Source organism: Orcinus orca, chromosome 8 (genome assembly GCF_937001465.1).
Source record: "Orcinus orca chromosome 8, mOrcOrc1.1, whole genome shotgun sequence".
Taxonomy (NCBI): domain Eukaryota; kingdom Metazoa; phylum Chordata; class Mammalia; order Artiodactyla; family Delphinidae; genus Orcinus; species Orcinus orca.
The window spans coordinates 94054153-94066434 of NC_064566.1; the positions used below are offsets into that span (position 1 = coordinate 94054153).

The 12282-nt window shown below is 38.9% G+C and overlaps 1 protein-coding gene and 1 non-coding gene across 9 annotated transcripts in view; one reads left to right on the forward strand and one right to left on the reverse strand.

Annotated features, from left to right (window-relative positions):
• Positions 1 to 12282, forward strand: part of RNF214 (ring finger protein 214) — a 52524-nt gene that overhangs the window by 27868 nt on the left and 12374 nt on the right. The gene's annotated exons all lie outside the window — the stretch shown is intronic.
• LOC117202649 (small nucleolar RNA SNORA8) lies at positions 4157 to 4294 on the reverse strand. The gene has a single exon (XR_004485127.1). It is a non-coding gene; the product is annotated as a small nucleolar RNA SNORA8 (small nucleolar RNA).

The window sequence follows — 12282 nt, forward strand, 5'->3', positions numbered from 1 at the left end:
CAAGTTTACTTTTTATTATATCATTTCCAGTCTATTAAGCCCATGCACTGAATTTTATATTTCCAGTATTGTATTTTTCAGTTCTTTCATTTCAGTTTAGTCTTTTTTATAGTTTCTATTTCTCCGTGAAGAGTTCTTATATGTTCACTCCTTGTGAGCATATTTTTTCCTTTATGTTCTTTTGCATAGTTAAAATAGATGCCTTAAATCTTTACCTGCTAATTCCAACATCTTGGTCTCCTTGGAGTCCTTTCTATTGATTGCCTTTTTTCTTGACCAGGAGTCAGAATCAAAAGCATTATTCTAAATAAGAAACTAGACGCAAAAGGTATGCACTGTATGATTCTATTTACGTGAAGTTCTAGAAGAGACAAAACTATAGTGAGAGAAAGCAGATCAGTTGCCAGTGGCTCAGGGTAGAGGGAAGGGATTAACTGCCATATAGTAAATATTTGAGGCTTTGCAGACCACCTGTCACAGCTACTCAGCTCTGCTGTTGTAGCATGAAAGCAGCCATAGACAGTAAGTAAGCAAAATGAGCATGGCTGTGTTCCAATAAAACTTCATTTACAAAAATAGATAGCAGTCTGGGTTTGATCTACAGACCATAGTTTGCAGACCCTGCTTTTCCTGTTTCTTTGTACATTGGTAATTTAGGGTTGAATCCTGAATATTGTGAATAATACATTGTAGAGACTCTGGATTCTGTTGTATTCCTCCATTAAATCTTGTGGTTTGTTTGTTTAAATTTGTTTTATCAGGCTATTTCCTTGGTTGGGCTTAAACATCATACATACATGTTTGGTGGGCAGCAGCTGTGGTCTCTGTTGAGTTCATTTATCTGTAGATGGGTTCCTTGGAGTCTCTTCTGTGCATGCGTGGTTCAGGGATCATCCAGAGATTTAGATAGATTTATATGCAGAATTGGGGGTTCCCCATTTGTGGCTTTTATCTTTTGGGGATTTCTCCCTCATTTTCTAGCTGTTATGGTAGCTCCCAGTTTTGTCCTTTGGCTCTTGAGCTGGTAAGGCTGCAAGGCTTCTATCTCAGTTTTAGTCATCAGCACAGAGCTGTCTGGGGTTTGTCCTTAGGTGAAAGATGAATAGCCATTAAGAAAACAGGAAACAATAGTGGTATTTACTTCTTCCAGTTGTCAGGTCTTCTCCTGGTTTTTGTTTGTTCTTTAGTATCTTTTTTTTTTTTTTTTTTTTTTTGCGGTACACGGGCCTCTCACTGTTGTGGCCTCTCCCGTTGCGGGGCACAGGCTCCGGACGCACAGGCTCAGTGGCCATGGCTCATTGGCCCAGCCGCTCCGCGGCATGTGGGATCTTCCCAGACCAGGGCACGAACCTGTGTCTCCTGCATCGGCAGACAGGCTCTCAACCACTGTGCCACCAGGGAAGCCCCCTTTAGTATCTTTAGATAGGTGTTTTTTTACATTTTGTGTAGAACCTATAGTTTTTTGTTTTTGTTTTTTTTAAAGAATTTATGATTCCCAGGTGCTGGTCCAGGACCACACTTTGAAAACCGCTAGATTTTTTTTTTTTAATTAATTAATTTATTTATTTTTGGCTGTGTTGGGTCTTAGTTTCTGTGCGAGGGCTTTCTCTAGTTGCGGCAAGCGGGGGCCCCTCTTCATCGCGGTGCGTGGGCCTCTCACTATCGTGGCCTCTCTTGTTGCGGAGCACAGGCTCCAGACGCGCAGGCTCAGTAGTTGTGGCTCACGGGCCTAGTTGCTCCGCGGCATGTGGGATCTTCCCAGACCAGGGCTCAAACCCGTGTCCCCTGCATTAGCAGGCAGATTCTCAACCACTGTGCCACCAGCGAAGCCCGAATCTATAGTTTTTTGTCTGCAGAAATGGTTGGTCTATTAGGAGCAACTCTGCCCTTAGTGGAAGTGGAAACTCTCCAGATTTAATTTTTAGAAGGACGACTGTGGCTGCATTACGTTAGATGTGCTAAAGTGCAGATAAACTTATGTCAGGAAGACAGTTTTAACAAGATAAAATGAGGGCCTGATCTCAGTGGCAGCGAAAGAGAAAGGAGGGGTATTCTGAGGTAGGATTGCTGAGATTTGTTGATTGTTAGAGGGAGAAGAGGAGTAGTGACAGTGAGATGGCTGGAATGGCAGAGATGATGAATATAGGAAGTGGAGCAGGTTTAGGGCAGTGGCCTTGAAGGGGAGGTTGTAAATTCTTGTTTTAAATTCAGTTTTAAGGAGGTATACTTTATGTAAAATACACCGTTTTTTTTCCTACAAAAAGTGTAAAGTTTGGGGACTTCCATGGTGATCCAGTGGTTAAGACTCCATGCTTCCACTGCAGGGGCCGTGGGTTCAATCCCTGGTCAGGGAACTAAGATCCCACATGCCATGTGATGCAGCCAAAAAACAAAAAAAAGAAAAGAAAAGAAAAGAAAAAGGGTAAAGTTTTTCTTTTTTTTTTTAATGTGTAACATAGGCAAAATTATTTAAGTCAATAAGTTTTTGAGAAATTTCACATTTTCTGATTCCACCCACTGCCAAGCACCTTAGTGGGTTTTTTTTTTTTTAGCATGCAACTTTTGTATTGTTTTCTCAATCTAAAGAATACAGTGATACAGTATACAGTGATATTATACTGCATCTACTCACGTGAAAAGGAACAAAGTATCGCCCCTGAAATAATTACTAATTACACAATACTGCAGACTGATAAACACTGTAAGTTCTAAAATGTTAACATTTCAACATACAGTGTCAACAACATCCTGCTTTCTTTTTTAATTGGTTAAAACATTTATTTGTTAAGGTCATGCAAAATAAACACTTTGTGAAAATGTTAGATTACACTCAAACATCAAGGCAATGAAACCCCAAAGAGCAACTTTTTAATGCAACGACTGGTCAAGTAGATAAACTATTCAGCATATTAATAAAAATCCAATAAGTGAAAAACATCAAAAATGTAAACAGTAAATTTAGGTAACTGCTTGTCTACGATCTCACCACCTACAGTCTTACCTGTGACTGAAGATATACTGCCAAAATTGTTCTACATAAGTAAGCTATATTAAAATGACCAAAAAAATGTCAATGCATGATGCCAGGGTAAATTTCTAGTCCACACAATACTTAAATGTGATCATTGTCTTAACTCTGCTAACAGTAAATGAAAAGTCACACCAGATTTATCTTCTTTTTACTCTTGGTTTGTTACATGTTTTTAAACTTTTGTCTACAAGTATTTCTTATGATCCTCCCCCAGAATTAACATGCTTATTTAGGAACAGGTGAAGCAGATAAACCCTGCCTTGGTATAGAAGGCAGTGATTTCGTTTTCCCTAACTAAGTATTTCCTTGTCACTTGTCAACTGTCACTGACCTTTCTGCTATAGTTATGTCCTCAGTGTCCCATTCCATAAAGATTTTTAGTGCCTATTATTATCCATGTCTCCCAGATTCTCCCAGAAAAAGAATTCATTTTTTTCCTCTCATCGCTAGGCTCACTAAGGAAAGCTGAGCACACAATTTAAAGGAGTTACAGAGTAGACCAGGGAGGGTTCTCGGGCAGGTGGATGGTGCTTGAAGCCAGGTCTGGGATCTGGAGAGAAGAGCATCCAGGTCATAGGAAGGTGATCGGCCCCTCTCCATGGGCCACTCTCCTAGCAGCTCCCAATGACACAGTTACTGGGCTCTCCTTTGGGCACTGTTGACTCACTTTCTTACCAATTTTTAAAGCCCTCTTTATATTTTCTACTTAAAATTTAAAAACTCTTTGATAAGCAATTTGTCTATTATATAGAACACCAGTTCTCAACTTACAGAGCATTAACCTTAATCTCTAGGTTATTCCATAACCTAGTGTTTGGGTCATACTCTTCAAGAGAGTCCTTTCAAGAATTTTTGCCCAATCCACAGTTATCATTGTCAGTCAGTCTTGCCACAATTTTTTCAGTTGGGCTTCTTTGCTCTCTAATGAAATATGGACACACTTCAAAAATTCCCCACGTGTAATCTTTGGGATCCAGTTTTCTCAAGCAGTTTACTTTAGGACCATGTTTAGGGTCAGACAAGATGGATCAGCCTGGTTCTGAATTTTAGACACCCTAGAAAAAGAGAAGCATCAGTTCCTATTGAAGAGTATGTCAAACTGAACAGTATGAGAAACTATAGGAATACTGTATCAGTAAAAATACCAGGTTTAACATGCACAAAGCCAAGAAAAACAATGATGCCAGATACTGAATTTATATTAGCATTGTCCTTTGAACTCCCAGCAGAATAAACTGCTGAATGCAGGTACCACACGGTGCAATAAAATTCACCCATTTTAAATGATGAATTTTGACAAATGTATACTGTTGTATAACTACCACCACAATCATGGTATGAAATATTTCCGTTACTCCAGAAAGCTTCTTCCTGACTCTTTGGAATCAATTGCCTCCTCTATCCTGAGCCATTGGCAACCACTGGTCTGCTTTCTCTCAGTGTAGCTTTTGCCTTTTCTAGAACTTCATGTAAATAGAACATAGAATATATAGCCTTTTCTGTCTGTTTCTTATTTAAGATAAAGCTTTTGCAGTTTATCTATGTTTTTGCATGTATCAGTAATTTAATTCCTCTTTACTGCTGAGTAGCATTTACTTATAAGATTATACCAAGTTTGTTTACTAGTTGATGGACATTTGAGTTGTTTCCATTTTTTGTCTGTTATAAATAAAGCTGCTCTGAATATTCAAGTACAAGTCTTTATGTGGACATGTTTCTTTTCTCTTGAGTAAGTACTTAGGAGTGGAATCGTTGGACCATATGTTTGCTTAACATAAGAAACTGGCAAACTGTTTTCCAAAGTTGCTTTACTATTTGGCATTCCCACCAGCAATGCATAAGTGTTCTGGTTACTCTGTATCCTCACCAGTACTTGGTGTTATCAGTCTTTTTAGTTTTAGCCATTCTAATAAGCGTTTAGTAGTATCTCATTGTGGTTTTAATTTGCACTTTTCTAATAACTTTTTTTGTGTGTGTGTGGTACGTGGGCCTCTCACCGTTGTGGCCTCTCCCGTTATCGAGCACAGGCTCCAGACGCGCAGGTTCAGCGGCCATGGCTCACGGGCCCAGCTGCTCCGTGGCATGTGGGATCTTCCCGGACCGGGGCACGAACCCGTGTCCCCTGCATCAGCAGGTGGACTTTCAACCACTACGCCACCAGGGAAGCCCCAACTATTTTTTTTTTAATTCATTGATTTGGTTGTGCCCAGTCTTGGTTTTGGCAGGCAGGCTCCTTAGTGGCTGCTTGCCAGCTCCTTAGTTGCAGCACATGGGCTCGTTAGTTGCAGCTCACGGGCTTCTTAGTTACAGCTTGCTGGCCACCTGCGTTGGGCGCACAGAGTCTTAACCACTGGGCCACCAGGGAAGTTCCAACATTTTCCTAATGACTGTTGATGTTGAACATCTTTTCATGTCCATGTCTGCCATTTGTTGTTCTTTTTTGGTGAAGTATTTATTTGAATATTTTACCCATTTAAAAACATGTTTTCTTATTGAGTATTGTCAATACAGGTCCTTTTATCAGATATGCGTTTTGCAAATATTTTTTCCCAGTATATAACTTGCTTTGCATTTTGTAGCAGTGTCTTTTGAAATGCAAAAGTTTAATTTTTTTAAAAAAATTATTTTTTATACAATTTTAAAGGTTACACTTCATTTACAGTTATTACAAAATATTGGCTCTATGCCCCGTGTAGTACAGTACATCCTTGTAGCCTATCTTACACCCAATAGTTTGTACTTCCCACTCCCCCATCCTTATATTGCCCCCCTCCCCTTACTGGCAATCACTAGTTTGTTCTCTGTATCTGTGAGTCTACTCCTTTTTTGCTATATTCACTAGTTGTATTTTTTAGATTCCACATGTAAGTGATATTACACAGTGTATTTGTCTCTGTCTGACTTATTTCACTAAGCATAATGCCCTCCAAGTCCATCTGTGTTGCTGCAGATGGCAAAATTTCATTCTTCTTTACGGCTGAGTAGTATTCTATATATATATAGAATATAGATAGATAGAATATATACCACATCTTCTTTATTTGTTCATCTGTTTTTTTGTTTGTTTGTTTGTTTGTTTTGCGGTACGCGGGCCTCTCACTGTTGTGGCCTCTCCCGTTGCGGAGCACAGGCTCCGGACGCGCAGGCTCAGCAGCCATGGCTCACGGGCCCAGCCGCTCTGCGGCATGTGGGATCCTCCCGGACCAGGGCATGAACCCGCGTCCCCTGCATCGGCAGGCGGACTCTCAGTCACTACGCCACCAGGGAAGCCCCCATCTGTTTTTTTAAAAAATATTTTCTGAAATTAAGATTTTTTAAAATTTATTTATTTATTTATTTTTGTCTGCGTTGGGTCTTTGTTGCTACACACAGGCTTTCTCTAGTTGCCGTGAGCGGGGGCTACTCTTCGTTGCGGTGCGTGGGCTTCTCATTGTGGTGGCTTCTCTTGTTGTGGAGCATGGGCTCTAGGCACACAGGCTTCAGTGGTTGTGGCACACAGGCTCAGTAGTTGTGGCTCACGGGCTCAGTAGTTGTAGCTCACAGACTCTAGAGCACAGGCTCAGTAGTTGTGTGCATGGGCTTAGTTGCTCTGTGGCATGTGGGATCTTCCTGGACCAGGGCTTGAACCTGTGTCCCCTGCATTGGCAGGCAGATTCTTAACCACTGTGCCACCAGCGAAGCCCTCATTCATCTGTTGATGGACACTTAGGTTGCTTCCATATCTTGGCAATTGTAAATAATGCTGCTATGAACGTTGGTGTACATGTATCTTTTCGAATTAGTGTTTTTGTTTTTCTTTGGATATATACCCGGGAGTGGAATTGCCAGGCCATATGATAGTTCTACTTTTAGTTTTTTGAGAAACTTCCATACTGTTTTCCACAGATGGAAATTGGCTGCACCAACTTGCATTCCCACCAACAGTGTATGAGGGTTCCCTTTTCTCTGCATCCTCACCAACATTTGTTATTTGTGTTCTTTTTGATGACAGCCATTCTGACAGGTGTGAAGTGATATCTCATTATGGTTTTGATTTTCATTTCTCTGATGATTAGTGATGTTGAGCATCTTTTCATGTGCCTCTTGGCCATCTGCATTTCCTCTTTGGAAAAATGTCTATTCAGTTCTTTTGCCCCTTTTTTTTAAAAAAAAATAAATTTATTTATTTATTTATTTTTGGCGGTGTTGAGTCTTCATTGCTGTGCACGGGCTTCCTCTAGTTGCGGTGAGCGGGGGCTACTCTTCATTGTGGTGCATGGGCTTCTCATTGCAGTGGCTTCTCTTTGTTGCGGAGCATGTACTCTAGGAGCATGGGCTTCAGTAGTTGTGGCACGCAGGCTCAGTAGTTGTGGCTCACGGGCTCTAGAGCACAAGCTCAGTAGTTGTGGCACACGTTGCCCATTTTTTAATTGGGTTGTTTATTTGTTTTGATGTTGAGTTGTATGAGCTGTTTATGTATGTTGGATATTAATCCCATATTGGTTATATCCTTTTCACATATTTTCTCCCATTCAGTAGGTTGTCTTTTCATTTTCTTGGTGGTTTCCTTTGCCATGCAAAAGCTTTTAAATTTAATTAGGTCCTGTTTGTTTATTTTTGCTTTTATTTCCTTTACTTAGTAGATGGATCCAAAAAAAAATATTACTGCAGTTTATGTCATACAGTGTTCTACCTGTGTTTTCCTCTAGGACAGTGGTCCCCAACCTTTCTGGTACCAGGGACCGGTTTCATGGAAGACATTTTGTCCATTGGGGTGGGGGGGATGGTTCAGGCAGTAATGAGAGCATTGGGGAATGGCAGGTGAAGCTTCACTCACTCACCCACTGCTCACCTCCTGCTGTGTGGCCCGGTTCCTAACAGGCCATGGACCAGTAGCAGGCTGCAGACCGGGGGTTGGGGACCCCTGCGTTAGTAGTTTTATAGTATCTGGTCTTAAATTTAGGTCTTTAACCCATTTTGAGTTTGTTTTTGTATGTGGTGTTAGAGAATGTTCTTATTTCATTCTTTTACATGTAGCTGTCCAGTTTTCCCAGCACCACTTATTGATGAGAGTATCTTTTCTTTATTGTATATTCTTGCCTCCTTTGTCATAGATTAATTGACCATAAGTGTGTGAGTTTATTTCTGGGCTCTCTATCCAGTTCCATTAATCTATGGGTCTGTTTTTGTGCCAGTACCATACTGTTTTGATTACTGTAGGCTTGTAGTATAGTCTGAAGTCAGGAAGCGTGATTCCTCCAGCTCTGACCTTCTTTTTCAAAATTGTTTTAGCTATTCAGTGTCTTTTGTGTTTCCATACAAATTTTAAATTTATTTGTTCTAGTTCTGTGAAAAATGCCCTTGGTATTTTGATAGAGATTGCATTGAATCTGTAGATTGCCTTGGGTAGTATTGTCATTTTAACAGTATTGATTCTTCCAATCCAAGAACACGGTATATCTTTCTATCTGTGTTTTCTTCATTTTCTTTCATCAGTGTCTTATAGTTTTTGGAGTACAGGTCTTTTGCTTCCTTGGGTAGGTTTATTCCTAGGTATTTTATTCTTTTTGATGTGATGGTAATAAATGGGATTGTTTCCTTAATTTCTCTTTCTGATATTTCCTTGTTAGTGAATAGAAATGGAACAGATTTCTATATATTAAGTTTGTATCCTGCAACTTTACCAAATTCATTGATGAGCTCTAGTAGCTTTCTGGTGGCATCTTTAGGATTTTCTATGTATAGTATCATGTCATCTGCAAACAGTGACAGTTTCACTCCTTCCTTTCCAATTTGAATTTCTTTTATTTCCAAAAATTTAAATTTTGATGACGTCCAGTTTACCAGTTTTTTCTTTTGTGGTTCCTGCATTTTGTGTCCCAAGAAATCTTTGCCTAACCAAAAAAAGAAAAAATCAGTTTAGTTAGAAGAATGACATTGTTTACATTTTTGTAAGCCTCTTTAATGGAACAAGCTTAATCCTCCTATCTACCTCTGCATATAATCTCCTGCAATATGTTGTTTTGGTTAAAGTACAGGAAGAAAATCTAGTGATATGCAGGTATGCAGTTGGAAAAGCAAGGAGTATTTTAATAGACTTTTTAGATAACTGTGAATATTCTTCTTTGACAGTGCTCCAAAACTTGACAGATGATAGTTTCTTAAAGTTTCGTTGCATCGTGGAAACTGAAACCACTTCAGTGATTTTGTACTGTTTTATTAAAATTCATTGTCTTAACTTGCACTTTGAGTGGATCTTTTAACTGTGTTGGCTAGGGAAGGAAAACCTTTTCCCTTTATCCTAGTAAGTTCAATTTCTGAGGCCTGTGAATTAACCTGACAAAGGACAGAGTAAGGAGAAAAAACCCAGTTTATGCATGCAACATGCATATAGTGAAATAATTCAGCAATGAGTAGCTCAAAGGAATAGTTAGAATCTGGGGCTTATGGGAGAACAAATGACATCTTAAAGTGGGGGAGAAAGGACACTTTCTGGACTTTTGGAAGGATAAATGGGTTTTCAGGAGAACAAGCAGGAGTTTAAATTTGTGATAATATTTATATGTACAGGTATGAATAGTTTTTCCGTCTCCTTCAGGGCCATAAAATTCCACTGGAGAAGAGATTGAGGGTAGGTTTTATTCACATTCTTTCTTCTGGGAGTAGCTCTGCCCTGAAGAGGTGTTTAGGACAGTCTTATTTCCCAGAAATTGCTGCTGTTAGCTAGAGAAAGCTCTGAGAAGGCTTTCTTTCCTGTGTCTGTTGAATCTCAAATGTTTTCATCTTTTTGTTGTTGTTTCATTTTATTTTTTATTTTTTTGGCCGCATTGGGTCTTTGTTGCTCTGTGCAGGCTTTCTTTAGTTGTGGCGAGCGGAGGCTACTGTTCGTTGCGGTGCGCGGGCTTATTGCGGTGGCTTCTCTTGTGGTGGAGCACAGGCTCTAAGTGTGCGGGCTTCAGTAGTTACAGCACGTGGGCTCAGTAGTTGTGGCACACGGGCTTTAGGGCACAGGCTCAGTAGTTGTGGTGCACGGGCTTAGTTGCTCCGTGGCATGTGGGATCTTCCCAGACCAGGGATCGAATCTGTGTCCCCTGCATTGGCAGGCAGATTCTTAACCACTGCACCACCCTGGAAGTCTACAAGTATTTTCATCTTAAAATAATCTTTATACCAATTCGTGGGTTCCAAGTGGGCCCCATCATTGATTTGGTAAAACAATGCATTGATAATTAGGAAAATATTGCTTCAGAGTTATGCAGCTCTTCCAAGTGTTGATACATTTTATTATACAATGTTTAAAGAATCACATTTGTTGGGACTTCCTTGATGGTCCAGTGGTTAAGACTCCCTGCTGTCAATGCAGGGGGTACAGGTTCGATCCCTGGTCAGGGAACTAAAATCCCGCATGCCGCATGGTGTGGCCCAAAAAAGAAAAAGAAAAAAAAAAGAAGAATCACATTTGTTTATATCACTGTGGATCTCATCAGAATAGTCTTTAAGTAATGGGAAGCCTTCAAGCTCCCAGTGGCCCATGCAGACTTTCCAAAATTCTGATTTTTACCTGAAAGCTCAAATGTTATTGTTGGCAACAAACACTGTCAGTTGTTTTCTTTGAAATAACAAGAGTAATTTGTTCATTTTTCAAGAACGTGTCTGCTAAGTACTCAAATTCAAATAACCATAGTTTCTCAGTTCTTTTAAGTAAAAATGATTTTACATGAAAAAAGAGGCTAGTTCAAGTTTCAACTCAAACAGTCTCACATGTGCTTTTCCTCAAGGCAACCATTGTATTTTGGCATGTAGCATTTCATAAACAGAATATTAAACAGTTATGTATTTAAGGGTTGAAATTTAAGAGGATTATTACTTTTGATGGCTTCATCAAGGGCATCCTGAAGTAAAAGTGCCCCCCCACTCCCAACTGCAAGTGTGTGGCAGTAAAGAATACAATGACTAGTAGTATAATTTTGATGCCACTGCCTTCATTTGTGTATGGTGCCAATATTTGTATCCACTATAATTTTCATACAAGTAGGAGCAGTGCAAGTATCAACACAATTGTTCTCAGATAAACCATGAGATTCAAAAGAGTTATTCATCTTGGATTAGGTCAGCATCACTTGTGTTTGTTGCCAGGAATTCATACACGACATCATCTTCAGTGATTAGTTGGTGCCAATGCTAGATGAATGTAAACAAAATAGCAAGACTAGTCTTGTCTGTGGATTCGTCTATTTGTAAAGTAAAATTACAATTCTGCAGATGAGTTATTAACCAAGTCTTCAAATTTGCAGCAAAATCTTTAATTTGGTGAATTAATATATCATTAAAAAAGGGGCACTGCCATGATTTATTTTACTGACTTCATTCAGCAGGCATATAGCAATGTCACCTGTACCAAGTCGTGCTTCTCCAGTTAAGGAAGTACAGTAACTTACCCTAAGATGCTTCAGTGGCTTTTTCATTTCTAACTTGAAAGGTGTTAACAATTTTTAAGACTTGTAAAGAATTCATCACATCTGCATTTAAAATATTCAACTACTTTTTCTTTAAATTCTGAATGATTGATCTCAAAATGTCACTATAACTTAACTGGCATAATATAATTAGAAAATGTTGTGTTGCCTAAGATACAGTAAGATAAATTATTAACATCTATAAAGTCAAGAGAAAGATGACTCTTGTCATACTTTGGTTTCATATTTACAATTTTGCCTAGTTTTTTTGGAGTAGATTCTTCCTTTCCATGAGTCAGATAACTCTAGGCCAGTTGCATCTTTTTTAGTGTCTTTAAATGTATGTATTGCAGTTGTGGGTTGAAAAAGTAAGTCTTCTAATCTCCCTGTTTGGAGTCAATGATTCATTCTTAAATATAAATGAAAAATTACAAATAAATTTTCTTTTATTTTAGAAAAAAATAAATTCTAAAATAATACATTTTAGATATAATTTAAAAATTGAGAAGAGTTTTCCAAAAATTTTTGAAGTGTTACTGTAAAACAAAATAACAAAAAGTACTTGTTTCTACCTGATGTGTGAACTTTGAAATATTACAGTAATGATATATTGAATAGTAATGAGATTATAGTAAGTATAACTAAAGATAGCTGTAAGAGCACAAACAGAAGTACTGAGAAGGAAAATACCTTAAATTATACCCTAAACCTACTACCTTAAAAAATGCTAGAAAACGTTAGAATACAGAAGCATATATTCCACTAGCCATCAGAGTGATGATCTCATTACACTTTGTGTAGTCTCAGGGAAACTCC